The 25371-nt window shown below is 49.7% G+C and overlaps 35 non-coding genes across 35 annotated transcripts; 7 read left to right on the top strand and 28 right to left on the bottom strand.

Annotated features, from left to right (window-relative positions):
• Positions 1 to 453: 453 nt before the first annotated feature.
• On the bottom strand, positions 454 to 526 carry trnav-cac (transfer RNA valine (anticodon CAC)). Its single transcript has one exon. It is a non-coding gene; the product is annotated as a tRNA-Val (tRNA).
• A 130-nt stretch (positions 527 to 656) lies between these two features.
• On the top strand, positions 657 to 728 carry trnad-guc (transfer RNA aspartic acid (anticodon GUC)). Its single transcript has one exon. It is a non-coding gene; the product is annotated as a tRNA-Asp (tRNA).
• A 210-nt stretch (positions 729 to 938) lies between these two features.
• On the bottom strand, positions 939 to 1011 carry trnav-uac (transfer RNA valine (anticodon UAC)). Its single transcript has one exon. It is a non-coding gene; the product is annotated as a tRNA-Val (tRNA).
• Positions 1012 to 2090: 1079 nt separating this feature from the next.
• On the bottom strand, positions 2091 to 2163 carry trnav-cac (transfer RNA valine (anticodon CAC)). The gene has a single exon. It is a non-coding gene; the product is annotated as a tRNA-Val (tRNA).
• A 130-nt stretch (positions 2164 to 2293) lies between these two features.
• Positions 2294 to 2365, top strand: trnad-guc (transfer RNA aspartic acid (anticodon GUC)). Its single transcript has one exon. It is a non-coding gene; the product is annotated as a tRNA-Asp (tRNA).
• A 210-nt stretch (positions 2366 to 2575) lies between these two features.
• On the bottom strand, positions 2576 to 2648 carry trnav-uac (transfer RNA valine (anticodon UAC)). Its single transcript has one exon. It is a non-coding gene; the product is annotated as a tRNA-Val (tRNA).
• Positions 2649 to 3708: 1060 nt separating this feature from the next.
• trnav-aac (transfer RNA valine (anticodon AAC)) lies at positions 3709 to 3781 on the bottom strand. Its single transcript has one exon. It is a non-coding gene; the product is annotated as a tRNA-Val (tRNA).
• Positions 3782 to 5355: 1574 nt separating this feature from the next.
• trnav-cac (transfer RNA valine (anticodon CAC)) lies at positions 5356 to 5428 on the bottom strand. Its single transcript has one exon. It is a non-coding gene; the product is annotated as a tRNA-Val (tRNA).
• Positions 5429 to 5838: 410 nt separating this feature from the next.
• trnav-uac (transfer RNA valine (anticodon UAC)) lies at positions 5839 to 5911 on the bottom strand. Its single transcript has one exon. It is a non-coding gene; the product is annotated as a tRNA-Val (tRNA).
• A 1082-nt stretch (positions 5912 to 6993) lies between these two features.
• Positions 6994 to 7066, bottom strand: trnav-cac (transfer RNA valine (anticodon CAC)). Its single transcript has one exon. It is a non-coding gene; the product is annotated as a tRNA-Val (tRNA).
• A 130-nt stretch (positions 7067 to 7196) lies between these two features.
• Positions 7197 to 7268, top strand: trnad-guc (transfer RNA aspartic acid (anticodon GUC)). The gene has a single exon. It is a non-coding gene; the product is annotated as a tRNA-Asp (tRNA).
• Positions 7269 to 7478: 210 nt separating this feature from the next.
• On the bottom strand, positions 7479 to 7551 carry trnav-uac (transfer RNA valine (anticodon UAC)). Its single transcript has one exon. It is a non-coding gene; the product is annotated as a tRNA-Val (tRNA).
• Positions 7552 to 8630: 1079 nt separating this feature from the next.
• trnav-cac (transfer RNA valine (anticodon CAC)) lies at positions 8631 to 8703 on the bottom strand. Its single transcript has one exon. It is a non-coding gene; the product is annotated as a tRNA-Val (tRNA).
• Positions 8704 to 8833: 130 nt separating this feature from the next.
• trnad-guc (transfer RNA aspartic acid (anticodon GUC)) lies at positions 8834 to 8905 on the top strand. The gene has a single exon. It is a non-coding gene; the product is annotated as a tRNA-Asp (tRNA).
• Positions 8906 to 9115: 210 nt separating this feature from the next.
• trnav-uac (transfer RNA valine (anticodon UAC)) lies at positions 9116 to 9188 on the bottom strand. Its single transcript has one exon. It is a non-coding gene; the product is annotated as a tRNA-Val (tRNA).
• A 1060-nt stretch (positions 9189 to 10248) lies between these two features.
• Positions 10249 to 10321, bottom strand: trnav-aac (transfer RNA valine (anticodon AAC)). Its single transcript has one exon. It is a non-coding gene; the product is annotated as a tRNA-Val (tRNA).
• A 1574-nt stretch (positions 10322 to 11895) lies between these two features.
• On the bottom strand, positions 11896 to 11968 carry trnav-cac (transfer RNA valine (anticodon CAC)). The gene has a single exon. It is a non-coding gene; the product is annotated as a tRNA-Val (tRNA).
• A 410-nt stretch (positions 11969 to 12378) lies between these two features.
• trnav-uac (transfer RNA valine (anticodon UAC)) lies at positions 12379 to 12451 on the bottom strand. Its single transcript has one exon. It is a non-coding gene; the product is annotated as a tRNA-Val (tRNA).
• A 1089-nt stretch (positions 12452 to 13540) lies between these two features.
• Positions 13541 to 13613, bottom strand: trnav-aac (transfer RNA valine (anticodon AAC)). Its single transcript has one exon. It is a non-coding gene; the product is annotated as a tRNA-Val (tRNA).
• A 413-nt stretch (positions 13614 to 14026) lies between these two features.
• trnav-uac (transfer RNA valine (anticodon UAC)) lies at positions 14027 to 14099 on the bottom strand. Its single transcript has one exon. It is a non-coding gene; the product is annotated as a tRNA-Val (tRNA).
• Positions 14100 to 15186: 1087 nt separating this feature from the next.
• trnav-cac (transfer RNA valine (anticodon CAC)) lies at positions 15187 to 15259 on the bottom strand. The gene has a single exon. It is a non-coding gene; the product is annotated as a tRNA-Val (tRNA).
• Positions 15260 to 15671: 412 nt separating this feature from the next.
• Positions 15672 to 15744, bottom strand: trnav-uac (transfer RNA valine (anticodon UAC)). The gene has a single exon. It is a non-coding gene; the product is annotated as a tRNA-Val (tRNA).
• A 1082-nt stretch (positions 15745 to 16826) lies between these two features.
• Positions 16827 to 16899, bottom strand: trnav-cac (transfer RNA valine (anticodon CAC)). The gene has a single exon. It is a non-coding gene; the product is annotated as a tRNA-Val (tRNA).
• A 412-nt stretch (positions 16900 to 17311) lies between these two features.
• Positions 17312 to 17384, bottom strand: trnav-uac (transfer RNA valine (anticodon UAC)). Its single transcript has one exon. It is a non-coding gene; the product is annotated as a tRNA-Val (tRNA).
• Positions 17385 to 18463: 1079 nt separating this feature from the next.
• Positions 18464 to 18536, bottom strand: trnav-cac (transfer RNA valine (anticodon CAC)). The gene has a single exon. It is a non-coding gene; the product is annotated as a tRNA-Val (tRNA).
• Positions 18537 to 18666: 130 nt separating this feature from the next.
• Positions 18667 to 18738, top strand: trnad-guc (transfer RNA aspartic acid (anticodon GUC)). Its single transcript has one exon. It is a non-coding gene; the product is annotated as a tRNA-Asp (tRNA).
• Positions 18739 to 18949: 211 nt separating this feature from the next.
• trnav-uac (transfer RNA valine (anticodon UAC)) lies at positions 18950 to 19022 on the bottom strand. The gene has a single exon. It is a non-coding gene; the product is annotated as a tRNA-Val (tRNA).
• A 1082-nt stretch (positions 19023 to 20104) lies between these two features.
• Positions 20105 to 20177, bottom strand: trnav-aac (transfer RNA valine (anticodon AAC)). The gene has a single exon. It is a non-coding gene; the product is annotated as a tRNA-Val (tRNA).
• Positions 20178 to 20307: 130 nt separating this feature from the next.
• On the top strand, positions 20308 to 20379 carry trnad-guc (transfer RNA aspartic acid (anticodon GUC)). Its single transcript has one exon. It is a non-coding gene; the product is annotated as a tRNA-Asp (tRNA).
• Positions 20380 to 21744: 1365 nt separating this feature from the next.
• Positions 21745 to 21817, bottom strand: trnav-cac (transfer RNA valine (anticodon CAC)). Its single transcript has one exon. It is a non-coding gene; the product is annotated as a tRNA-Val (tRNA).
• Positions 21818 to 22229: 412 nt separating this feature from the next.
• On the bottom strand, positions 22230 to 22302 carry trnav-uac (transfer RNA valine (anticodon UAC)). Its single transcript has one exon. It is a non-coding gene; the product is annotated as a tRNA-Val (tRNA).
• A 1079-nt stretch (positions 22303 to 23381) lies between these two features.
• trnav-cac (transfer RNA valine (anticodon CAC)) lies at positions 23382 to 23454 on the bottom strand. The gene has a single exon. It is a non-coding gene; the product is annotated as a tRNA-Val (tRNA).
• Positions 23455 to 23584: 130 nt separating this feature from the next.
• trnad-guc (transfer RNA aspartic acid (anticodon GUC)) lies at positions 23585 to 23656 on the top strand. The gene has a single exon. It is a non-coding gene; the product is annotated as a tRNA-Asp (tRNA).
• Positions 23657 to 23866: 210 nt separating this feature from the next.
• On the bottom strand, positions 23867 to 23939 carry trnav-uac (transfer RNA valine (anticodon UAC)). The gene has a single exon. It is a non-coding gene; the product is annotated as a tRNA-Val (tRNA).
• A 1060-nt stretch (positions 23940 to 24999) lies between these two features.
• trnav-aac (transfer RNA valine (anticodon AAC)) lies at positions 25000 to 25072 on the bottom strand. Its single transcript has one exon. It is a non-coding gene; the product is annotated as a tRNA-Val (tRNA).
• Positions 25073 to 25371: the final 299 nt, after the last annotated feature.

The following is a 25371-nucleotide window of genomic DNA, read 5'->3' as shown; positions in this document are numbered from 1 at the left end:
CTTTATCCACCTTCCACCTTCGCATTCATCTGTCCTGCCACCTCCTCCTGCCCATTTCTCTTCCCTTTTAACCATGTCATGGGACGTCACGCTCACTCGTGTATGTCTCTGCTCCAGTCACCGGATGACATCCGCCACTTATACATGAATCTCGTCCATGAGGCTTTTTTTCACGTGAGATTACAATCTTGGCAGGACAGGCTGAGACTATGAAACATAGAAGTAACTAAAATGGGACCCTAAAAAAATGAACCTGCACTTTCATTTCAAGCGCAATTTTGAGACAGCAGTCAGAATGAGCTCTTTGCTGGCGACTTGCCTTGCTCCATTGTTGGTCAATAAACCATTTATTTACCAGACCTCAATATCTCTTTAACAGTTTCTGGGCATTTGGTTGAGGGAGTCAAAGTCTGATTTGACCAATGACTTTGTGCAAATGTGAGGGACGGAAGATGTTTCCACCCGGTTTCGAACCGGGGACCTTTTGCGTGTGAGGCAAACGTGATGACCACTACACTATGGAAACTGCAAAAGGTAAATGAATGTCCACGTGGGTGATTTGTAAGGCCTTTTCTTGGTCAAGCCTTCACGAAGTCGGCGTGACACTTGCTTTTTCAGCTGTGGGGAGGAGCGCTGGACCACATGACAAGCAGTGCTCCTCGTTAGTATAGTGGACAGTATCTCCGCCTGTCACGCGGAAGACCGGGGTTCGATTCCCCGACGAGGAGTAGGCAGTTTTCTGCCAGCTGCTACTTGGTCAAAAGTGACACGAACCCAAGACGGGCGCTGCGACTGACACTTACGTATCCTTTCATTGCGAATCTACAGCACGTGTCCTCGTCTTTGCATACTGTTAAAATGGCTTGTGTGCTTGGTCTGCGAGACTTGAACGATTTGGATCTTTGTCCTTTTCATGGCGCGAACAAGTAAAACTCTGCTGTTTCCACCCAGGTTCGAACTTGGGACCTTGCGCGTGTAAAGCGAACGTGATGACCACTACACTATGGAAACAGGTCAAAGCAGGTCCTTGTCTACCCTCACGGATTAGCCTATATGTTTAGAATCACCATACGCTGCGTCCCCAATGCCTTGATCGCATACGTACAACTCCAAATACGAAACATAGTCACTTTCTCTGAAGCGGTGAGCACAGGCTTCCCTGCCGAGGCCACTGATAGAACTTGTCACTTGAGCGGTCAGAGGGTCCCAAATTCCATGGAGGATATTAAAGTGGTGGAGGTTGTTTCATGTTCTTTTGAACCTAGGAGCTGGATTGTCTTCGGGCTACAGCCCCTTTTAGGGCAACCGAAGGAAAAGTGGTCAAGGGGCAATGTCCAGGCAAAGCAGGACTCAGCAAGGCCTGATGGACAGTCATGCAGAAACATGAGTAGCCTCTCTCAGAAGAGGGATGTTGCTACACTTTCCATGTCCCTGGGCTGGTTCTCCCCATGGGACGACACAGACTTGCTTTGGGGGGTTGCCTTCCCGCACAGCGTCAGCAACCAAACAACACTCCGCGAGAGTGGTTGGATTCTCTTTTTTTGCGCCAGGGCGAGAACCACTTTTTTGGTGTGGGGTTGACTCCTTGCGATTACGCGTCACGGGGCAGGCTTACGGGCCGGAGTGTTCTGCTCTGTCTTTATCCACCTTCCACCTTCGCATTCATCTGTCCTGCCACCTCCTCCTGCCCATTTCTCTTCCCTTTTAACCATGTCATGGGACGTCACGCTCACTCGTGTATGTCTCTGCTCCAGTCACCGGATGACATCCGCCACTTATACATGAATCTCGTCCATGAGGCTTTTTTTCACGTGAGATTACAATCTTGGCAGGACAGGCTGAGACTATGAAACATAGAAGTAACTAAAATGGGACCCTAAAAAAATGAACCTGCACTTTCATTTCAAGCGCAATTTTGAGACAGCAGTCAGAATGAGCTCTGTGCTGGCGACTTGCCTTGCTCCATTGTTGGTCAATAAACCATTTATTTACCAGACCTCAATATCTCTTTAACAGTTTCTGGGCATTTGGTTGAGGGAGTCAAAGTCTGATTTGACCAATGACTTTGTGCAAATGTGAGGGACGGAAGATGTTTCCACCCGGTTTCGAACCGGGGACCTTTTGCGTGTGAGGCAAACGTGATGACCACTACACTATGGAAACTGCAAAAGGTAATCGAATGTCCATGTGGGTGACTTTTAAGGCCTTTTCTTGGTCAAGCCTCCACGAAGTCGGCGTGCCACTTGCTTTTTCAGCTGTGGCGAGCAGCGCTGGACCACGTGACAAACAGTGCTCCTCGTTAGTATAGTGGACAGTATCTCCGCCTGTCACGCGGAAGACCGGGGTTTGATTCCCCGACGGGGAGTAGGTAGTTTTCTGCCAGCTGCTACTTGGTCAAAAGTGACACGAACCCAAGACGGGCGCTGCGACTGACACTTCCATATCCTGTCATTGCGAATCTACAGCACGTGTCCTCGTCTTTGCATACTGTTAAAAGGGCTTGTGTGCTTGTTCCGTGAGACTTGAACAATTTGAAGCTTTTTCCTTCTCTTGGCGCGAACAAGTAAAACTCTGCTGTTTCCACCCAGGTTCGAACTGGGGACCTTGCGCGTGTAAAGCGAACGTGATGACCACTACACTATGGAAACAGGTCAAAGCAGGTCCTTGTCTACCCTCACGGATTTGCCTATATGTTTAGAATCACCATACGCTGCGTCCCCAATGCCTTGATCGCATACGTATAACTCCAAATACGAAACATAGTCACTTTCTCTGAAGCGGTGAGGCCACTGATAGAACTTGTCACTTGAGCGGTCAGAGGGTCCCAAATTCCATGGAGGATATTAAAGTGGTGGAGGTTGTTTCATGTTCTTTTGAACCTAGGAGCTGGATTGTCTTCGGGCTACAGCCCCTTTCAGGGCAACCGAAGGAAAAGTGGTCAAGGGGCAATGTCCAGGCAAAGCAGGACTCAGCAAGGCCTGATGGACAGTCATGCAGAAACATGAGTAGCCTCTCTCAGAAGAGGGATGTTGCTACACTTTCCATGTCCCTGGGCTGGTTCTCCCCATGGGACGACACAGACTTGCTTTGGGGGGTTGCCTTCCCGCACAGCGTCAGCAACCAAACAACACTCCGCGAGAGTGGTTGGATTCTCTTTTTTTGCCCCAGGGCGAGAACCACTTTTTTGGTGTGGGGTTGACTCCTTGCGATTACGCGTCACAGGGCAGGCTTACGGGCCGGAGTGTTCTGCTCTGTCTTTATCCACCTTCCACCTTCGCATTCATCTGTCCTGCCACCTCCTCCTGCCCATTTCTCTTCCCTTTTAACCATGTCATGGGACGTCACGCTCACTCGTGTATGTCTCTGCTCCAGTCACCGGATGACATCCGCCACTTATACATGAATCTCGTCCATGAGGCTTTTTTTCACGTGAGATTACAATCTTGGCAGGACAGGCTGAGACTATGAAACATAGAAGTAACTAAAATGGGACCCTAAAAAAATGAACCTGCACTTTCATTTCAAGCGCAATTTTGAGACAGCAGTCAGAATGAGCTCTGTGCTGGCGACTTGCCTCTCTCCATTGTTGGTCAATCAACCATTTATTTGCCAGACCTCAATATCTCCTTCACAGTTTCTGGGCATTTGGTTGAGGGAGTCAAAGTCTGATTTGACCAATGACTTTGTGCAAATGTGAGGGACGGAAGATGTTTCCACCCAGTTTCGAACCGGGGACCTTTTGCATGTTAGGCAAACGTGATAACCACTACACTATGGAAACTGCAAAAGGTAATCGAATGTCCATGTGGGTGACTTTTAAGGCCTTTTCTTGGTCAAGCCTCCACGAAGTCGGCGTGCCACTTGCTTTTTCAGCTGAGGCGAGCAGCGCTGGACCACGTGACAAACAGTGCTCCTCGTTAGTATAGTGGACAGTATCTCCGCCTGTCACGCGGAAGACCGGGTTTCGATTCCCCGACGGGGAGTAGGCAGTTTTCTGCCAGCTGCTACTTGGTCAAAAGTGACACGAACCCAAGATGGGCGCTGCGACTGACACTTCCATATCCTGTCATTGCGAATCTACAGCACGTGTCCTCATCTTTGCGTACTGTTAAAAGGGCTTGTGTGCTTGTTCCGTGAGACTTGAACAATTTTAAGCTTTTTCCTTCTCTTGGCGCGAACAAGTAAAACTCTGCTGTTTCCACCCAGGTTCGAACTGGGGACCTTGCGCGTGTAAAGCGAACGTGATGACCAATACTCTATGGAAACAGGTCAAAGCTGGTCCTTGTCTACCCTCACGGATTAGCCTATATGTTTAGAATCACCATACGCTGCGTCCCCAATGCCTTGATCGCATACCTTCAACTCCAAATACGAAACATAGTCACTTTCTCTGAATCGGTGAGCACAGGCTTCCCTGCCGAGGCCACTGATAGAACTTGTCACTTGAGCGGTCAGAGGGTCCCAAATTCCATGGAGGATATTAAAGCGGTGGAGGTTGTTTCATGTTCTTTTGAACCGAGGAACTGGATTGTCTTCGGGCTACAGACCCTTTCAGGGCAACCGAAGGACAAGTGGTCAAGGGGCAATGTCAAGGCAAAGCAGGACTCAGCAAGGCCTGATGAACAGTCATGCAGAAACATGAGTAGCCTCTCTCAGAAGAGGGATGTTGCTGGACCTTCCATGTCCCTGGGCTGGTTCTCTTCCCATGGGACGACACAGACTTGCTTAAGGGGGGTTGCCTTCCCGCACAGCGTCAGCAACCAAACAACACTCCCCGAGACTGGTTGGACTCTCTTGTTTTGCCCCAGGGTTAGAACCACTTTTTTGGTGGGGGGTTGACTCCTTGCGATTACGCGTCACGGGGCAGGCTTACGGGCCGGAGTGTTCTGCTCTGTCTTTATCCACCTTCCACCTTCGCATTCATCTGTCCTGCCACCTCCTCCTGCCCATTTCTCTTCCCTTTTAACCATGTCATGGGACGTCACGCTCACTCGTGTATGTCTCTGCTCCAGTCACCGGATGACATCCGCCACTTATACATGAATCTCGTCCATGAGGCTTTTTTTCACGTGAGATTACAATCTTGGCAGGACAGGCTGAGACTATGAAACATAGAAGTAACTAAAATGGGACCCTAAAAAAATGAACCTGCACTTTCATTTCAAGCGCAATTTTGAGACAGCACTCAGAATGAGCTCTGTGCTTATGGGCTGGCGACTTGCCTTGCTCCATTGTTAGTCAATCATCCATTTATTTGCCAGACCTCAATATCTCTTTCACAGTTTCTGGGCATTTGGTTAGGGAGTCAAAGTCTGATTTGACCAATGACTTTGTGCAAATGTGAGGGACGGAAGATGTTTCCTCCCGGTTTCGAACCGGGGACCTTTTGCGTGTGAGGCAAACGTGATGACCACTACACTATGGAAACTGCAAAAGGTAAGTGAATGTCCACGTGGGTGATTTGTAAGGCCTTTTCTTGGTCAAGCCTTCACGAAGTCGGCGTGACACTTGCTTTTTCAGCTGTGGGGAGGAGCGCTGGACCACATGACAGAAAGTGCTCCTCGTTAGTATAGTGGACAGTATCTCCGCCTGTCACGCGCAAGACCGGGGTTCGATTCCCCGACGGGGAGTAGGCAGTTTTCTGCCACCTGCTACTTGGTCAAAAGTGACACGAACCCAAGACGGGCGCTGCCACTGACACTTACGTATCCTTTCATTACGAATCTACAGCACGTGTCCTCGTCTTTGCTACTGTTAAAATGGCTTGTGTGCTTGGTCCGCGAGACTTGAAAATTTGGATCTTTGTCCTTTTCTTGGCGCGAACAAGTAAAACGCTGCTGTTTCCACCCAGGTTCGAACTGGGGACCTTGCGCGTGTAAAGCGAACGTGATGACCACTACACTATGGAAACAGGTCAAAGCAGGTCCTTGTCTACCCTCACGGATTAGCCTATATGTTTAGAATCACCATACGCTGCGTCCCCAATGCCTTGATCGCATACCTACAACTCCAAATACGAAACATAGTCACTTTCTCTGAAGCGGTGAGCACAGGCTTCCCTGCCGAGACCACTGATAGAACTTGTCACTTGAGCGGTCAGAGGGTCCCAAATTCCATGGAGGATATTAAAGTGGTGGAGGTTGTTGCATGTTCTTTTGAACCGAGGAACTGGATTGTCTTCGGGCTACAGCCCCTTTCAGGGCAACCGAAGGACAAGTGGTCAAGGGGCAATGTCCAGGCAAAGCAGGACTCAGCAAGGCCTGATGAACAGTCATGCAGAAACATGAGTAGCCTCTCTCAGAAGAGGGATGTTGCTGGACCTTCCATGTCCCTGGGCTGGTTCTCTTCCCATGGGACGACACAGACTTGCTTAAGGGGGGTTGCCTTCCCGCACAGCGTCAGCAACCAAACAACACTCCCCGAGACTGGTTGGACTCTCTTGTTTTGCCCCAGGGTTAGAACCACTTTTTTGGTGTGGGGTTGACTCCTTGCGATTACGCGTCACGGGGCAGGCTTACAGGCCGGAGTGTTCTGCTCTGTCTTTATCCACCTTCCACCTTCGCATTCATCTGTCCTGCCACCTCCTCCTGCCCATTTCTCTTCCCTTTTAACCATGTCATGGGACGTCACGCTCACTCGTGTATGTCTCTGCTCCAGTCACCGGATGACATCCGCCACTTATACATGAATCTCGTCCATGAGGCTTTTTTTCACGTGAGATTACAATCTTGGCAGGACAGGCTGAGACTATGAAACATAGAAGTAACTAAAATGGGACCCTAAAAAAATGAACCTGCACTTTCATTTCAAGCGCAATTTTGAGACAGCAGTCAGAATGAGCTCTTTGCTGGCGACTTGCCTTGCTCCATTGTTGGTCAATAAACCATTTATTTACCAGACCTCAATATCTCTTTAACAGTTTCTGGGCATTTGGTTGAGGGAGTCAAAGTCTGATTTGACCAATGACTTTGTGCAAATGTGAGGGACGGAAGATGTTTCCACCCGGTTTCGAACCGGGGACCTTTTGCGTGTGAGGCAAACGTGATGACCACTACACTATGGAAACTGCAAAAGGTAAATGAATGTCCACGTGGGTGATTTGTAAGGCCTTTTCTTGGTCAAGCCTTCACGAAGTCGGCGTGACACTTGCTTTTTCAGCTGTGGGGAGGAGCGCTGGACCACATGACAAGCAGTGCTCCTCGTTAGTATAGTGGACAGTATCTCCGCCTGTCACGCGGAAGACCGGGGTTCGATTCCCCGACGAGGAGTAGGCAGTTTTCTGCCAGCTGCTACTTGGTCAAAAGTGACACGAACCCAAGACGGGCGCTGCGACTGACACTTACGTATCCTTTCATTGCGAATCTACAGCACGTGTCCTCGTCTTTGCATACTGTTAAAATGGCTTGTGTGCTTGGTCTGCGAGACTTGAACGATTTGGATCTTTGTCCTTTTCATGGCGCGAACAAGTAAAACTCTGCTGTTTCCACCCAGGTTCGAACTTGGGACCTTGCGCGTGTAAAGCGAACGTGATGACCACTACACTATGGAAACAGGTCAAAGCAGGTCCTTGTCTACCCTCACGGATTAGCCTATATGTTTAGAATCACCATACGCTGCGTCCCCAATGCCTTGATCGCATACGTACAACTCCAAATACGAAACATAGTCACTTTCTCTGAAGCGGTGAGCACAGGCTTCCCTGCCGAGGCCACTGATAGAACTTGTCACTTGAGCGGTCAGAGGGTCCCAAATTCCATGGAGGATATTAAAGTGGTGGAGGTTGTTTCATGTTCTTTTGAACCTAGGAGCTGGATTGTCTTCGGGCTACAGCCCCTTTTAGGGCAACCGAAGGAAAAGTGGTCAAGGGGCAATGTCCAGGCAAAGCAGGACTCAGCAAGGCCTGATGGACAGTCATGCAGAAACATGAGTAGCCTCTCTCAGAAGAGGGATGTTGCTACACTTTCCATGTCCCTGGGCTGGTTCTCCCCATGGGACGACACAGACTTGCTTTGGGGGGTTGCCTTCCCGCACAGCGTCAGCAACCAAACAACACTCCGCGAGAGTGGTTGGATTCTCTTTTTTTGCGCCAGGGCGAGAACCACTTTTTTGGTGTGGGGTTGACTCCTTGCGATTACGCGTCACGGGGCAGGCTTACGGGCCGGAGTGTTCTGCTCTGTCTTTATCCACCTTCCACCTTCGCATTCATCTGTCCTGCCACCTCCTCCTGCCCATTTCTCTTCCCTTTTAACCATGTCATGGGACGTCACGCTCACTCGTGTATGTCTCTGCTCCAGTCACCGGATGACATCCGCCACTTATACATGAATCTCGTCCATGAGGCTTTTTTTCACGTGAGATTACAATCTTGGCAGGACAGGCTGAGACTATGAAACATAGAAGTAACTAAAATGGGACCCTAAAAAAATGAACCTGCACTTTCATTTCAAGCGCAATTTTGAGACAGCAGTCAGAATGAGCTCTGTTCTGGCGAGTTGCCTTGCTCCATTGTTGGTCAATAAACCATTTATTTACCAGACCTCAATATCTCTTTAACAGTTTCTGGGCATTTGGTTGAGGGAGTCAAAGTCTGATTTGACCAATGACTTTGTGCAAATGTGAGGGACGGAAGATGTTTCCACCCGGTTTCGAACCGGGGACCTTTTGCGTGTGAGGCAAACGTGATGACCACTACACTATGGAAACTGCAAAAGGTAATCGAATGTCCATGTGGGTGACTTTTAAGGCCTTTTCTTGGTCAAGCCTCCACGAAGTCGGCGTGCCACTTGCTTTTTCAGCTGTGGCGAGCAGCGCTGGACCACGTGACAAACAGTGCTCCTCGTTAGTATAGTGGACAGTATCTCCGCCTGTCACGCGGAAGACCGGGGTTTGATTCCCCGACGGGGAGTAGGTAGTTTTCTGCCAGCTGCTACTTGGTCAAAAGTGACACGAACCCAAGACGGGCGCTGCGACTGACACTTCCATATCCTGTCATTGCGAATCTACAGCACGTGTCCTCGTCTTTGCATACTGTTAAAAGGGCTTGTGTGCTTGTTCCGTGAGACTTGAACAATTTGAAGCTTTTTCCTTCTCTTGGCGCGAACAAGTAAAACTCTGCTGTTTCCACCCAGGTTCGAACTGGGGACCTTGCGCGTGTAAAGCGAACGTGATGACCACTACACTATGGAAACAGGTCAAAGCAGGTCCTTGTCTACCCTCACGGATTTGCCTATATGTTTAGAATCACCATACGCTGCGTCCCCAATGCCTTGATCGCATACGTATAACTCCAAATACGAAACATAGTCACTTTCTCTGAAGCGGTGAGGCCACTGATAGAACTTGTCACTTGAGCGGTCAGAGGGTCCCAAATTCCATGGAGGATATTAAAGTGGTGGAGGTTGTTTCATGTTCTTTTGAACCTAGGAGCTGGATTGTCTTCGGGCTACAGCCCCTTTCAGGGCAACCGAAGGAAAAGTGGTCAAGGGGCAATGTCCAGGCAAAGCAGGACTCAGCAAGGCCTGATGGACAGTCATGCAGAAACATGAGTAGCCTCTCTCAGAAGAGGGATGTTGCTACACTTTCCATGTCCCTGGGCTGGTTCTCCCCATGGGACGACACAGACTTGCTTTGGGGGGTTGCCTTCCCGCACAGCGTCAGCAACCAAACAACACTCCGCGAGAGTGGTTGGATTCTCTTTTTTTGCCCCAGGGCGAGAACCACTTTTTTGGTGTGGGGTTGACTCCTTGCGATTACGCGTCACAGGGCAGGCTTACGGGCCGGAGTGTTCTGCTCTGTCTTTATCCACCTTCCACCTTCGCATTCATCTGTCCTGCCACCTCCTCCTGCCCATTTCTCTTCCCTTTTAACCATGTCATGGGACGTCACGCTCACTCGTGTATGTCTCTGCTCCAGTCACCGGATGACATCCGCCACTTATACATGAATCTCGTCCATGAGGCTTTTTTTCACGTGAGATTACAATCTTGGCAGGACAGGCTGAGACTATGAAACATAGAAGTAACTAAAATGGGACCCTAAAAAAATGAACCTGCACTTTCATTTCAAGCGCAATTTTGAGACAGCAGTCAGAATGAGCTCTGTGCTGGCGACTTGCCTCTCTCCATTGTTGGTCAATCAACCATTTATTTGCCAGACCTCAATATCTCCTTCACAGTTTCTGGGCATTTGGTTGAGGGAGTCAAAGTCTGATTTGACCAATGACTTTGTGCAAATGTGAGGGACGGAAGATGTTTCCACCCAGTTTCGAACCGGGGACCTTTTGCATGTTAGGCAAACGTGATAACCACTACACTATGGAAACTGCAAAAGGTAATCGAATGTCCATGTGGGTGACTTTTAAGGCCTTTTCTTGGTCAAGCCTCCACGAAGTCGGCGTGCCACTTGCTTTTTCAGCTGAGGCGAGCAGCGCTGGACCACGTGACAAACAGTGCTCCTCGTTAGTATAGTGGACAGTATCTCCGCCTGTCACGCGGAAGACCGGGTTTCGATTCCCCGACGGGGAGTAGGCAGTTTTCTGCCAGCTGCTACTTGGTCAAAAGTGACACGAACCCAAGATGGGCGCTGCGACTGACACTTCCATATCCTGTCATTGCGAATCGACAGCACGTGTCCTCATCTTTGCGTACTGTTAAAAGGGCTTGTGTGCTTGTTCCGTGAGACTTGAACAATTTTAAGCTTTTTCCTTCTCTTGGCGCGAACAAGTAAAACTCTGCTGTTTCCACCCAGGTTCGAACTGGGGACCTTGCGCGTGTAAAGCGAACGTGATGACCAATACTCTATGGAAACAGGTCAAAGCTGGTCCTTGTCTACCCTCACGGATTAGCCTATATGTTTAGAATCACCATACGCTGCGTCCCCAATGCCTTGATCGCATACCTTCAACTCCAAATACGAAACATAGTCACTTTCTCTGAATCGGTGAGCACAGGCTTCCCTGCCGAGGCCACTGATAGAACTTGTCACTTGAGCGGTCAGAGGGTCCCAAATTCCATGGAGGATATTAAAGCGGTGGAGGTTGTTTCATGTTCTTTTGAACCGAGGAACTGGATTGTCTTCGGGCTACAGACCCTTTCAGGGCAACCGAAGGACAAGTGGTCAAGGGGCAATGTCAAGGCAAAGCAGGACTCAGCAAGGCCTGATGAACAGTCATGCAGAAACATGAGTAGCCTCTCTCAGAAGAGGGATGTTGCTGGACCTTCCATGTCCCTGGGCTGGTTCTCTTCCCATGGGACGACACAGACTTGCTTAAGGGGGGTTGCCTTCCCGCACAGCGTCAGCAACCAAACAACACTCCCCGAGACTGGTTGGACTCTCTTGTTTTGCCCCAGGGTTAGAACCACTTTTTTGGTGGGGGGTTGACTCCTTGCGATTACGCGTCACGGGGCAGGCTTACGGGCCGGAGTGTTCTGCTCTGTCTTTATCCACCTTCCACCTTCGCATTCATCTGTCCTGCCACCTCCTCCTGCCCATTTCTCTTCCCTTTTAACCATGTCATGGGACGTCACGCTCACTCGTGTATGTCTCTGCTCCAGTCACCGGATGACATCCGCCACTTATACATGAATCTCGTCCATGAGGCTTTTTTTCACGTGAGATTACAATCTTGGCAGGACAGGCTGAGACTATGAAACATAGAAGTAACTAAAATGGGACCCTAAAAAAATGAACCTGCACTTTCATTTCAAGCGCAATTTTGAGACAGCACTCAGAATGAGCTCTGTGCTTATGGGCTGGCGACTTGCCTTGCTCCATTGTTAGTCAATCATCCATTTATTTGCCAGACCTCAATATCTCTTTCACAGTTTCTGGGCATTTGGTTAGGGAGTCAAAGTCTGATTTGACCAATGACTTTGTGCAAATGTGAGGGACGGAAGATGTTTCCTCCCGGTTTCGAACCGGGGACCTTTTGCGTGTGAGGCAAACGTGATGACCACTACACTATGGAAACTGCAAAAGGTAAGTGAATGTCCACGTGGGTGATTTGTAAGGCCTTTTCTTGGTCAAGCCTTCACGAAGTCGGCGTGACACTTGCTTTTTCAGCTGTGGCGAGGAGCGCTGGACCACATGACAGAAAGTGCTCCTCGTTAGTATAGTGGACAGTATCTCCGCCTGTCACGCGCAAGACCGGGGTTCGATTCCCCGACGGGGAGTAGGCAGTTTTCTGCCACCTGCTACTTGGTCAAAAGTGACACGAACCCAAGACGGGCGCTGCCACTGACACTTACGTATCCTTTCATTACGAATCTACAGCACGTGTCCTCGTCTTTGCTACTGTTAAAATGGCTTGTGTGCTTGGTCCGCGAGACTTGAAAATTTGGATCTTTGTCCTTTTCTTGGCGCGAACAAGTAAAACGCTGCTGTTTCCACCCAGGTTCGAACTGGGGACCTTGCGCGTGTAAAGCGAACGTGATGACCACTACACTATGGAAACAGGTCAAAGCAGGTCCTTGTCTACCCTCACGGATTAGCCTATATGTTTAGAATCACCATACGCTGCGTCCCCAATGCCTTGATCGCATACCTACAACTCCAAATACGAAACATAGTCACTTTCTCTGAAGCGGTGAGCACAGGCTTCCCTGCCGAGGCCACTGATAGAACTTGTCACTTGAGCGGTCAGAGGGTCCCAAATTCCATGGAGGATATTAAAGTGGTGGAGGTTGTTGCATGTTCTTTTGAACCGAGGAACTGGATTGTCTTCGGGCTACAGCCCCTTTCAGGGCAACCGAAGGACAAGTGGTCAAGGGGCAATGTCCAGGCAAAGCAGGACTCAGCAAGGCCTGATGAACAGTCATGCAGAAACATGAGTAGCCTCTCTCAGAAGAGGGAATTTGCTGGACCTTCCATGTCCCTGGGCTGGTTCTCTTCCCATGGGACGACACAGACTTGCTTAAGGGGGGTTGCCTTCCCGCACAGCGTCAGCAACCAAACAACACTCCCCGAGACTGGTTGGACTCTCTTGTTTTGCCCCAGGGTTAGAACCACTTTTTTGGTGTGGGGTTGACTCCTTGCGATTACGCGTCACGGGGCAGGCTTACAGGCCGGAGTGTTCTGCTCTGTCTTTATCCACCTTCCACCTTCGCATTCATCTGTCCTGCCACCTCCTCCTGCCCATTTCTCTTCCCTTTTAACCATGTCATGGGACGTCACGCTCACTCGTGTATGTCTCTGCTCCAGTCACCGGATGACATCCGCCACTTATACATGAATCTCGTCCATGAGGCTTTTTTTCACGTGAGATTACAATCTTGGCAGGACAGGCTGAGACTATGAAACATAGAAGTAACTAAAATGGTACCCTAAAAAAATGGATCTGCGCTTTCATTTCAAGCGCAATTCTGAAACAGCACTCAGAATGAGCTCTGTGCTTATGGGCTGGCGACTTGCCTTGCTCCATTGTTAGTCAATCATCCATTTATTTGCCAGACCTCAATATCTCTTTAACAGTTTCTGGGCATTTGGTTAGGGAGTCAAAGTCTGATTTGACCAATGACTTTGTGCAAATGTGAGGGACGGAAGATGTTTCCACCCGGTTTCGAATCGGGGACCTTTTGCGTGTTAGGCAAACGTGATGACCACTACACTATGGAAACTGCAAAAGGTAAGCGAATGTCCATGTGGGTGACTTTTAAGGCCTTTTCTTGGTCAAGCCTCCACGAAGTCGGCGTGCCACTTGCTTTTTCAGCTGTGGCGAGCAGCGCTGGACCACATGACAAACAGTGCTCCTCGTTAGTATAGTGGACAGTATCTCCGCCTGTCACGCGGAAGACCGGGGTTTGATTCCCGGACGGGGAGTAGGTAGTTTTCTGCCAGCTGCTACTTGGTCAAAAGTGACACGAACCCAAGACGGGCGCTGCGACTTACACTTCCCATATCCTGTCATTGCGAATCTACAGCACGTGTCCTCGTCTTTGCATACTGTTAAAATGGCTTGTGTGCTTGGTCCGCGAGACTTGAACAATTTGAAGCTTTTTCCTTCTCTTGGCGCGAACAAGTAAAATGCTGCTGTTTCCACCCAGGTTCGAACTGGGGACCTTGCGCGTGTAAAGCGAACGTGATGACCACTACACTATGGAAACAGGTCAAAGCAGGTCCTTGTCTACCCTCACGGATTAGCCTATATGTTTAGAATCACCATACGCTGCGTCCCCAATGCCTTGATCACATACGTACAACTCCAAATACGAAACATAGTCACTTTCTCTGAAGCGGTGAGCACAGGCTTCCCTGCCGAGGCCACTGATAGAACTTGTCACTTGAGCGGTCAGAGGGTCCCAAATTCCATGGAGGATATTAAAGTTGTGGAGGTTGTTGCATGTTCTTTTGAACCGAGGAGCTGGATTGTCTTCGGGCTACAGCCCCTTTCAGGGCAACCGAAGGAAAAGTGGTCAAGGGGCAATGTCCAGGCAAAGCAGGACTCAGCAAGGCCTGATGGACAGTCATGCAGAAACATGAGTAGCCTCTCTCAGAAGAGGGATGTTGCTACACTTTCCATGTCCCTGGGCTGGTTCTCCCCATGGGACGACACAGACTTGCTTAGGGGGGTTGCCTTCCCGCACAGCGTCAACAACCAAACAACACTCCGCGAGAGTGGTTGGATTCTCTTTTTTTGCCCCAGGGCGAGAACCACTTTTTTGGTGTGGGGTTGACTCCTTGCGATTACGCGTCACAGGGCAGGCTTACGGGCCGGAGTGTTCTGCTCTGTCTTTATCCACCTTCCACCTTCGCATTCATCTGTCCTGCCACCTCCTCCTGCCCATTTCTCTTCCCTTTTAACCATGTCATGGGACGTCACGCTCACTCGTGTATGTCTCTGCTCCAGTCACCGGATGACATACGCCACTTATACATGAATCTCGTCCATGAGGCTTTTTTTCACGTGAGATTACAATCTTGGCAGGACAGGCTGAGACTATGAAACATAGAAGTAACTAAAATGGGACCCTAAAAAAATGGATCTGCGCTTTCATTTCAAGCGCAATTCTGAAACAGCACTCAGAATGAGCTCTGTGCTTATGGGCTTGCGACTTGCCTTGCTCCATTGTTGGTCAATAAACCATTTATTTACCAGACCTCAATATCTCTTTAACAGTTTCTGGGCATTTGGTTGAGGGAGTCAAAGTCTGATTTGACCAATGACTTTGTGCAAATGTGAGGGACAGAAGATGTTTCCACCCGGTTTCGAACCGGGGACCTTTTGCGTGTGAGGCAAACGTGATGACCACTACACTATGGAAACTGCAAAAGGTAAGAGAATGTCCACGTGGGTGATTTGTAAGGCCTTTTCTTGGTCAAGCCTTCACGAAGTCGGCGTGACACTTGCTTTTTCAGCTGTGGGGAGGAGCGCTGGACCACATGACAGACCGTGCTCCTCGTTCGTATAGAGGACAGTATCTCCGCCTGTCACGCGCAAGACCGGGGTTCGATTCCCCGACGGGGAGTAGGCAGTTTTCTGCCACCTGCTACTTGGTCGAAAGTGACACGAACCCAAGACGGGCGCTGCGACTGACACTTACGTATCCTTTCATTGCGAATCTACAGCACGTGTCCTCGTCTTTGCATACTGTTAAAATGGCTTGTGTGCTTGGTCTGCGAGACTTGAACGATTTGGATCTTTGTCCTTTTCTTGGCGCGAACAAGTAAAACTCTGCTGTTTCCACCCAGGTTCGAACTGGAGACCTTGCGCGTGTAAAGCGAACGTGATGACCACTACTCTATGGAAACAGGTCAAAGCTGGTCCTTGTCTACCCTCACGGATTAGCCTATATGTTTAGAATCACCATACGCTGCGTCCCCAATGCCTTGATCGCATACGTACAACTCCAAATACGAAACATAGTCACTTTCTCTGAATCGGTGAGCACAGGCTTCCCTGCCGAGGCCACTGATAGAACTTGTCACTTGAGCGGTCAGAGGGTCCCAAATTCCATGGAGGATATTAAAGCGGTGGAGGTTGTTTCATGTTCTTTTGAACCGAGGAACTGGATTGTCTTCGGGCTACAGCCCCTTTCAGGGCAACCGAAGGACAAGTGGTCAAGGGGCAATGTCCAGGCAAAGCAGGACTCAGCAAGGCCTGATGAACAGTCATGCAGAAACATGAGTAGCCTCTCTCAGAAGAGGGATGTTGCTGGACCTTCCATGTCCCTGGGCTGGTTCTCTTCCCATGGGACGACACAGACTTGCTTAAGGGGGGTTGCCTTCCCGCACAGCGTCAGCAACCAAACAACACTCCCCGAGACTGGTTGGACTCTCTTGTTTTGCCCCAGGGTTAGAACCACTTTTTTGGTGTGGGGTTGACTCCTTGCGATTACGCGTCACGGGGAAGGCTTATGGGCCGGAGTGTTCTGCTCTGTCTTTATCCACCTTCCACCTTCGCATTCATCTGTCCTGCCACCTCCTCCTGCCCATTTCTCTTCCCTTTTAACCATGTCATGGGACGTCACGCTCACTCGTGTATGTCTCTGCTCCAGTCACCGGATGACATCCGCCACTTATACATGAATCTCGTCCATGAGGCTTTCTTTCACGTGAGATTACAATCTTGGCAGGACAGGCTGAGACTATGAAACATAGAAGTAACTAAAATGGGACCCTAAAAAAATGAACCTGCACTTTCATTTCAAGCGCAATTTTGAGACAGCAGTCAGAATGAGCTCTGTGCTGGCGACTTGCCTTGCTCCATTGTTGGTCAATAAACCATTTATTTACCAGACCTCAATATCTCTTTAACAGTTTCTGGGCATTTGGTTGAGGGAGTCAAAGTCTGATTTGACCAATGACTTTGTGCAAATGTGAGGGACGGAAGATGTTTCCACCCGGTTTCGAACCGGGGACCTTTTGCGGGTGAGGCAAACGTGATGACCACTACACTATGGAAACTGCAAAAGGTAATCGAATGTCAATGTGGGTGACTTTTAAGGCCTTTTCTTGGTCAAGCCTCCACGAAGTCGGCGTGCCACTTGCTTTTTCAGCTGTGGCGAGCAGCGCTGGACCACGTGACAAACAGTGCTCCTCGTTAGTATAGTGGACAGTATCTCCGCCTGTCACGCGCAAGACCGGGGTTCGATTCCCCGACGGGGAGTAGGCAGTTTTCTGCCACCTGCTACTTGGTCAAAAGTGACACGAACCCAAGACGGGCGCTGCGACTGACACTTACGTATCCTTTCATTGCGAATCTACAGCACGTGTCCTCGTCTTTGCATACTGTTAAAATGGCTTGTGTGCTTGGTCCGCGAGACTTGAACGATTTGGATCTTTGTCCTTTTCTTGGCGCGAACAAGTAAAACTCTGCTGTGTCCACCCAGGTTCGAACTGGGGACCTTGCGCGTGTAAAGCGAACGTGATGACCACTACACTATGGAAACAGGTCAAAGCAGGTCCTTGTCTACCCTCACGGATTAGCCTATATGTTTAGAATCACCATACGCTGCGTCCCCAATGCCTTGATCGCATACGTACAACTCCAAATACGAAACATAGTCACTTTCTCTGAAGCGGTGAGCACAGGCTTCCCTGCCGAGGCCACTGATAGAACTTGTCACTTGAGCGGTCAGAGGGTCCCAAATTCCATGGAGGATATTAAAGTGGTGGAGGTTGTTTCATGTTCTTTTGAACCGAGGAGCTGGATTGTCTTCGGGCTACAGCCCCTTTCAGGGCAACCGAAGGAAAAGTGGTCAAGGGGCAATGTCCAGGCAAAGCAGGACTCAGCAAGGCCTGATGGACAGTCATGCAGAAACATGAGTAGCCTCTCTCAGAAGAGGGATGTTGCTACACTTTCCATGTCCCTGGGCTGGTTCTCCCCATGGGACGACACAGACTTGCTTTGGGGGGTTGCCTTCCCGCACAGCATCAGCAACCAAACAACACTCCGCGAGAGTGGTTGGATTCTCTTTTTTTGCCCCAGGGCGAGAACCACTTTTTTGGTGTGGGGTTGAGTCCTTGCGATTACGCGTCACAGGGCAGGCTTACGGGCCGGAGTGTTCTGCTCTGTCTTTATCCACCTTCCACCTTCGCATTCATCTGTCCTGCCACCTCCTCCTGCCCATTTCTCTTCCCTTTTAACCATGTCATGGGACGTCACGCTCACTCGTGTATGTCTCTGCTCCAGTCACCGGATGACATCCGCCACTTATACATGAATCTCGTCCATGAGGCTTTCTTTCACGTGAGATTACAATCTTGGCAGGACAGGCTGAGACTATGAAACATAGAAGTAACTAAAATGGGACCCTAAAAAAATGAACCTGAACTTTCATTTCAAGCGCAATTTTGAGACAGCAGTCAGAATGAGCTCTGTGCTGGTGACTTGCCTTGCTCCATTGTTGGTCAATAAACCATTTATTTACCAGACCTCAATATCTCTTTAACAGTTTCTGGGCATTTGGTTGAGGGAGTCAAAGTCTGATTTGACCAATGACTTTGTGCAAATGTGAGGGACGGAAGATGTTTCCACCCGGTTTCGAACCGGGGACCTTTTGCGTGTGAGGCAAATGTGATGACCACTACACTATGGAAACTGCAAAAGGTAATCGAATGTCCATGTGGGTGACTTTTAAGGCCTTTTCTTGGTCAAGCCTCAAAGAAGTCGGCGTGCCACTTGCTTTTTCAGCTGTGGCGAGCAGCGCTGGACCACGTGACAAACAGTGCTCCTCGTTAGTATAGTGGACAGTATCTCCGCCTGTCATGCGGAAGACCGGGGTTCGATTCCCCGACGGGGAGTAGGCAGTTTTCTGCCAGCTGATACTTGGTCAAAAGTGACACGAACCCAAGACGGGCGCTGCGACTGACACTTACGTATCCTTCCATTGCGAATCTACAGCACGTGTCCTCGTCTTTGCATACTGTTAAAATGGCTTGTGTGCTTGGTCCGCGAGACTTGAACAATTTGAAGCTTTTTCCTTCTCTTGCCGCGAACAAGTAAAAACTCTGCTGTTTCCACCCAGGTTCGAACTGGGGACCTTGCGCGTGTAAAGCGAACGTGATGACCACTACTCTATGGAAACAGGTCAAAGCTGGTCCTTGTCTACCCTCACGGATTAGCCTATATGTTTAGAATCACCATACGCTGCGTCCCCAATGCCTTGATCGCATACCTACAACTCCAAATACGAAACATAGTCACTTTCTCTGAATTTGTGAGCACAGGCTTCCCTGCCGAGGCCACTGATAGAACTTGTCACTTGAGCGGTCAGAGGGTCCCAAATTCCATGGAGGATATTAAAGCGGTGGAGGTTGTTTCATGTTCTTTTGAACCGAGGAACTGGATTGTCTTCGGGCTACAGACTCTTTCAGGGCAACCGAAGGACAAGTGGTCAAGGGGCAATGTCCAGGCAAAGCAGGACTCAGCAAGGCCTGATGAACAGTCATGCAGAAACATGAGTAGCCTCTCTCAGAAGAGGGATGTTGCTGGACCTTCCATGTCCCTGGGCTGGTTCTCTTCCCATGGGACGACACAGACTTGCTTAAGGGGGGTTGCCTTCCCGCACAGCGTCAGCAACCAAACAACACTCCGCGAGAGTGGTTGGATTCTCTTTTTTTGCGCCAGGGCGAGAACCACTTTTTTGGTGTGGGGTTGATTCCTTGCGATTACGCGTCACAGGGCAGGCTTACGGGCCGGAGTGTTCTGCTCTGTCTTTATCCACCTTCCACCTTCGCATTCATCTGTCCTGCCACCTCCTCCTGCCCATTTCTCTTCCCTTTTAACCATGTCATGGGACGTCACGCTCACTCGTGTATGTCTCTGCTCCAGTCACCGGATGACATCCGCCACTTATACATGAATCTCGTCCATGAGGCTTTTTTTCACGTGAGATTACAATCTTGGCAGGACAGGCTGAGACAATGAAACATAGAAGTAACTAAAATGGGACCCTAAAAAAATGAACCTGCACTTTCATTTCAAGCGCAATTTTGAGACAGCAGTCAGAATGAGCTCTGTGCTGGCGACTTGCCTCTCTCCATTGTTGGTCAATAAACCATTTATTTGCCAGACCTCAATATCTCCTTAACAGTTTCTGGGCATTTGGTTGAGGGAGTCAAAGTCTGATTTGACCAATGACTTTGTGCAAATGTGAGGGACGGAAGATGTTTCCACCCGGTTTCGAACCGGGGACCTTTTGCGTGTTAGGCAAACGTGATGACCACTACACTATGGAAACTGCAAAAGGTAATCGAATGTCCATGTGGGTGACTTTTAAGGCTTTTTCTTGGTCAAGCCTCCACGAAGTCGGCGTGCCACTTGCTTTTTCAGCTGAGGCGAGCAGCGCTGGACCTCGTGACAAACAGTGCTCCTCGTTAGTATAGTGGACAGTATCTCCGCCTGTCACGCGGAAGACCGGGGTTCGATTCCCCGACGGGGAGTAGGCAGTTTTCTGCCAGCTGCTACTTGGTCAAAAGTGACACGAACCCAAGATGGGCGCTGCGACTGACACTTCCATATCCTGTCATTGCGAATCTACAGCACATGTCCTCGTCTTTGCGTACTGTTAAAAGGGCTTGTGTGCTTGTTCCGTGAGACTTGAACAATTTGAAGCTTTTTCCTTCTCTTGGCGCGAACAAGTAAAACTCTGCTGTTTCCACCCAGGTTCGAACTGGGGACCTTGCGCGTGTAAAGCGAACGTGATGACCAATATTCTATGGAAACAGGTCAAAGCTGGTCCTTGTCTACCCTCACGGATTAGCCTATATGTTTAGAATCACCATACGCTGCGTCCCCAATGCCTTGATCGCATACCTTCAACTCCAAATACGAAACATAGTCACTTTCTCTGAATCGGTGAGCACAGGCTTCCCTGCCGAGGCCACTGATAGAACTTGTCACTTGAGCGGTCAAAGGGTCCCAAATTCCATGGAGGATATTAAAGCGGTGGAGGTTGTTTCATGTTCTTTTGAACCGAGGAACTGGATTGTCTTCGGGCTACAGACCCTTTCAGGGCAACCGAAGGACAAGTGGTCAAGGGGCAATGTCCAGGCAAAGCAGGACTCAGCAAGGCCTGATGAACAGTCATGCAGAAACATGAGTAGCCTCTCTCAGAAGAGGGATGTTGCTGGACCTTCCATGTCCCTGGGCTGGTTCTCTTCCCATGGGACGACACAGACTTGCTTAAGGGGGGTTGCCTTCCCGCACAGCGTCAGCAACCAAACAACACTCCCCGAGACTGGTTGGACTCTCTTGTTTTGCCCCAGGGTTAGAACCACTTTTTTGGTGGGGGGTTGACTCCTTGCGATTACGCGTCACGGGGCAGGCTTACGGGCCGGAGTGTTCTGCTCTGTCTTTATCCACCTTCCACCTTCGCATTCATCTGTCCTGCCACCTCCTCCTGCCCATTTCTCTTCCCTTTTAACCATGTCATGGGACGTCACGCTCACTCGTGTATGTCTCTGCTCCAGTCACCGGATGACATCCGCCACTTATACATGAATCTCGTCCATGAGGCTTTTTTTCACTTGAGATTACAATCTTGGCAGGACAGGCTGAGACTATGAAACATAGAAGTAACTAAAATGGGACCCTAAAAAAATGAACCTGCACTTTCATTTCAAGCGCAATTTTGAGACAGCAGTCAGAATGAGCTCTGTGCTGGCGACTTGCCTTGCTCCATTGTTGGTCAATAAACCATTTATTTACCAGACCTCAATATCTCTTTAACAGTTTCTGGGCATTTGGTTGAGGGAGTCAAAGTCTGATTTGACCAATGACTTTGTGCAAATGTGAGGGACGGAAGATGTTTCCACCCGGTTTCGAACCGGGGACCTTTTGCGTGTGAGGCAAACGTGATGACCACTACACTATGGAAACTGCAAAAGGTAAGTGAATGTCCACGTGGGTGATTTGTAAGGCCTTTTCTTGGTCAAGCCTTCACGAAGTCGGCGTGACACTTGCTTTTTCAGCTGTGGGGAGGAGCGCTGGACCACATGACAAGCAGTGCTCCTCGTTAGTATAGTGGACAGTATCTCCGCCTGTCACGCGCAAGACCGGGGTTCGATACCCCGACGGGGAGTAGGCAGTTTTCTGCCAGCTGCTACTTGGTCAAAAGTGACACGAACCCAAGACGGGCGCTGCGACTGACACTTACGTATCCTTTCATTGCGAATCTACAGCACGTGTCCTCGTCTTTGCATACTGTTAAAATGGCTTGTGTGCTTGGTCCGCGAGACTTGAACGATTTGGATCTTTGTCCTTTTCTTGGCGCGAACAAGTAAAACACTGATGTTTCCACCCAGGTTCGAACTGGGGACCTTGCGCGTGTAAAGCGAACGTGATGACCACTACACTATGGAAACAGGTCAAAGCAGGTCCTTGTCTACCCTCACGGATTAGCCTATATGTTTAGAATCACCATACGCTGTGTCCCCAATGCCTTGATCGCATACGTACAACTCCAAATACGAAACATAGTCACTTTCTCTGAAGCGGTGAGCACAGGCTTCCCTGCCGAGGCCACTGATAGAACTTGTCACTTGAGCGGTCAGAGGGTCCCAAATTCCATGGAGGATATTAAAGTGGTGGAGGTTGTTTCATGTTCTTTTGAACCTAGGAGCTGGATTGTCTTCGGGCTACAGCCCCTTTCAGGGCAACCGAAGGAAAAGTGGTCAAGGGGCAATGTCCAGGCAAAGCAGGACTCAGCAAGGCCTGATGGACAGTCATGCAGAAACATGAGTAGCCTCTCTCAGAAGAGGGATGTTGCTACACTTTCCATGTCCCTGGGCTGGTTCTCCCCATGGGACGACACAGACTTGCTTTGGGGGGTTGCCTTCCCGCACAGCGTCAGCAACCAAACAACACTCCGCGAGAGTGGTTGGATTCTCTTTTTTTGCCCCAGGGCGAGAACCACTTTTTTGGTGTGGGGTTGATTCCTTGCGATTACGCGTCACAGGGCAGGCTTACGGGCCGGAGTGTTCTGCTCTGTCTTTATCCACCTTCCACCTTCGCATTCATCTGTCCTGCCACCTCCTCCTGCCCATTTCTCTTCCCTTTTAACCATGTCATGGGACGTCACGCTCACTCGTGTATGTCTCTGCTCCAGTCACCGGATGACATCCGCCACTTATACATGAATCTCGTCCATGAGGCTTTTTTTCACGTGAGATTACAATCTTGGCAGGACAGGCTGAGACTATGAAACATAGAAGTAACTAAAATGGGACCCTAAAAAAATGAACCTGCACTTTCATTTCAAGCGCAATTTTGAGAGAGCAGTCAGAATGAGCTCTGTGCTGGCGACTTGCCTCTCTCCATTGTTGGTCAATCAACCATTTATTTGCCAGACCTCAATATCTCCTTAACAGTTTCTGGGCATTTGGTTGAGGGAGTCAAAGTCTGATTTGACCAATGACTTTGTGCAAATGTGAGGGACGGAAGATGTTTCCACCCGGTTTCGAACCGGGGACCTTTTGCGTGTGAGGCAAACGTGATGACCACTACACTATGGAAACTGCAAAAGGTAATCGAATGTCCATGTGGGTGACTTTTAAGGCCTTTTCTTGGTCAAGCCTCCACGAAGTCGGCGTGCCACTTGCTTTTTCAGCTGAGGCGAGCAGCGCTGGACCACGTGACAAACAGTGCTCCTCGTTAGTATAGTGGACAGTATCTCCGCCTGTCACGCGGAAGACCGGGGTTCGATTCCCCGACGGGGAGTAGGCAGTTTTCTGCCAGCTGCTACTTGGTCAAAAGTGACACGAACCCAAGATGGGCGCTGCGACTGACACTTCCATATCCTTTCATTGCGCATCTACAGCACGTGTCCTCGTCTTTGCATACTGTTAAAAGGGCTTGTGTGCTTGTTCCGTGAGACTTGAACAATTTGAAGCTTTTTCCTTCTCTTGGCGCGAACAAGTAAAACTCTGCTGTTTCCACCCAGGTTCGAACTGGGGACCTTGCGCGTGTAAAGCGAACGTGATGACCACTACACTATGGAAACAGGTCAAAGCAGGTCCTTGTCTACCCTCACGGATTAGCCTATATGTTTAGAATCACCATACGCTGCGTCCCCAATGCCTTGATCGCATACGTATAACTCCAAATACGAAACATAGTCACTTTCTCTGAAGCGGTGAGGCCACTGATAGAACTTGTCACTTGAGCGGTCAGAGGGTCCCAAATTCCATGGAGGATATTAAAGTGGTGGAGGTTGTTTCATGTTCTTTTGAACCTAGGAGCTGGATTGTCTTCGGGCTACAGCCCCTTTCAGGGCAACCGAAGGAAAAGTGGTCAAGGGGCAATGTCCAGGCAAAGCAGGACTCAGCAAGGCCTGATGGACAGTCATGCAGAAACATGAGTAGCCTCTCTCAGAAGAGGGATGTTGCTACACTTTCCATGTCCCTGGGCTGGTTCTCCCCATGGGACGACACAGACTTGCTTTGGGGGGTTGCCTTCCCGCACAGCGTCAGCAACCAAACAACACTCCGCGAGAGTGGTTGGATTCTCTTTTTTTGCCCCAGGGCGAGAACCACTTTTTTGGTGTGGGGTTGACTCCTTGCGATTACGCGTCACAGGGCAGGCTTACGGGCCGGAGTGTTCTGCTCTGTCTTTATCCACCTTCCACCTTCGCATTCATCTGTCCTGCCACCTCCTCCTGCCCATTTCTCTTCCCTTTTAACCATGTCATGGGACGTCACGCTCACTCGTGCATGTCTCTGCTCCAGTCACCGGATGACATCCGCCACTTATACATGAATCTCGTCCATGAGGCTTTTTTTCACGTGAGATTACAATCTTGGCAGGACGGGCTGAGACTATGAAACATAGAAGTAACTAAAATGGGACCCTAAAAAAATGAACCTGCACTTTCATTTCAAGCGCAATTTTGAGACAGCAGTCAGAATGAGCTCTGTGCTGGCGACTTGCCTCTCTCCATTGTTGGTCAATCAACCATTTATTTGCCAGACCTCAATATCTCCTTAACAGTTTCTGGGCATTTGGTTGAGGGAGTCAAAGTCTGATTTGACCAATGACTTTGTGCAAATGTGAGGGACGGAAGATGTTTCCACCCGGTTTCGAACCGGGGACCTTTTGCGTGTTAGGCAAACGTGATGACCACTACACTATGGAAACTGCAAAAGGTAATCGAATGTCCACGTGGGTGATTCGTATGGCCTTTTCTTGGTCAAGCCTTCACGAAGTCGGCGTGACACTTGCTTTTTCAGCTGTGGGGAGGAGCGCTGGACCACATGACAGACAGTGCTCCTCGTTAGTATAGTGGACACTATCTCCGCCTGTCACGTGGAAGACCGGGGTTCGATTCCCCGACGGGGAGTAGGCAGTTTTCTGCCACCTGCTACTTGGTCAAAAGTGACACCCTGCGACTGACACTTCCCATATCCTGTCATTGCGAATCTACAGCACGTGTCCTC

This window comes from Aulostomus chinensis, chromosome 20, assembly GCF_037954235.1.
Source record: "Aulostomus chinensis isolate RoL2024-O1b breed Wild chromosome 20, RoL_Achi_v1.0, whole genome shotgun sequence".
Taxonomy (NCBI): Eukaryota; Metazoa; Chordata; class Actinopteri; order Syngnathiformes; family Aulostomidae; genus Aulostomus; species Aulostomus chinensis.
Note: the sequence above shows the minus strand (reverse complement) of the source record. Positions and strands in the feature narration are given on the sequence as shown.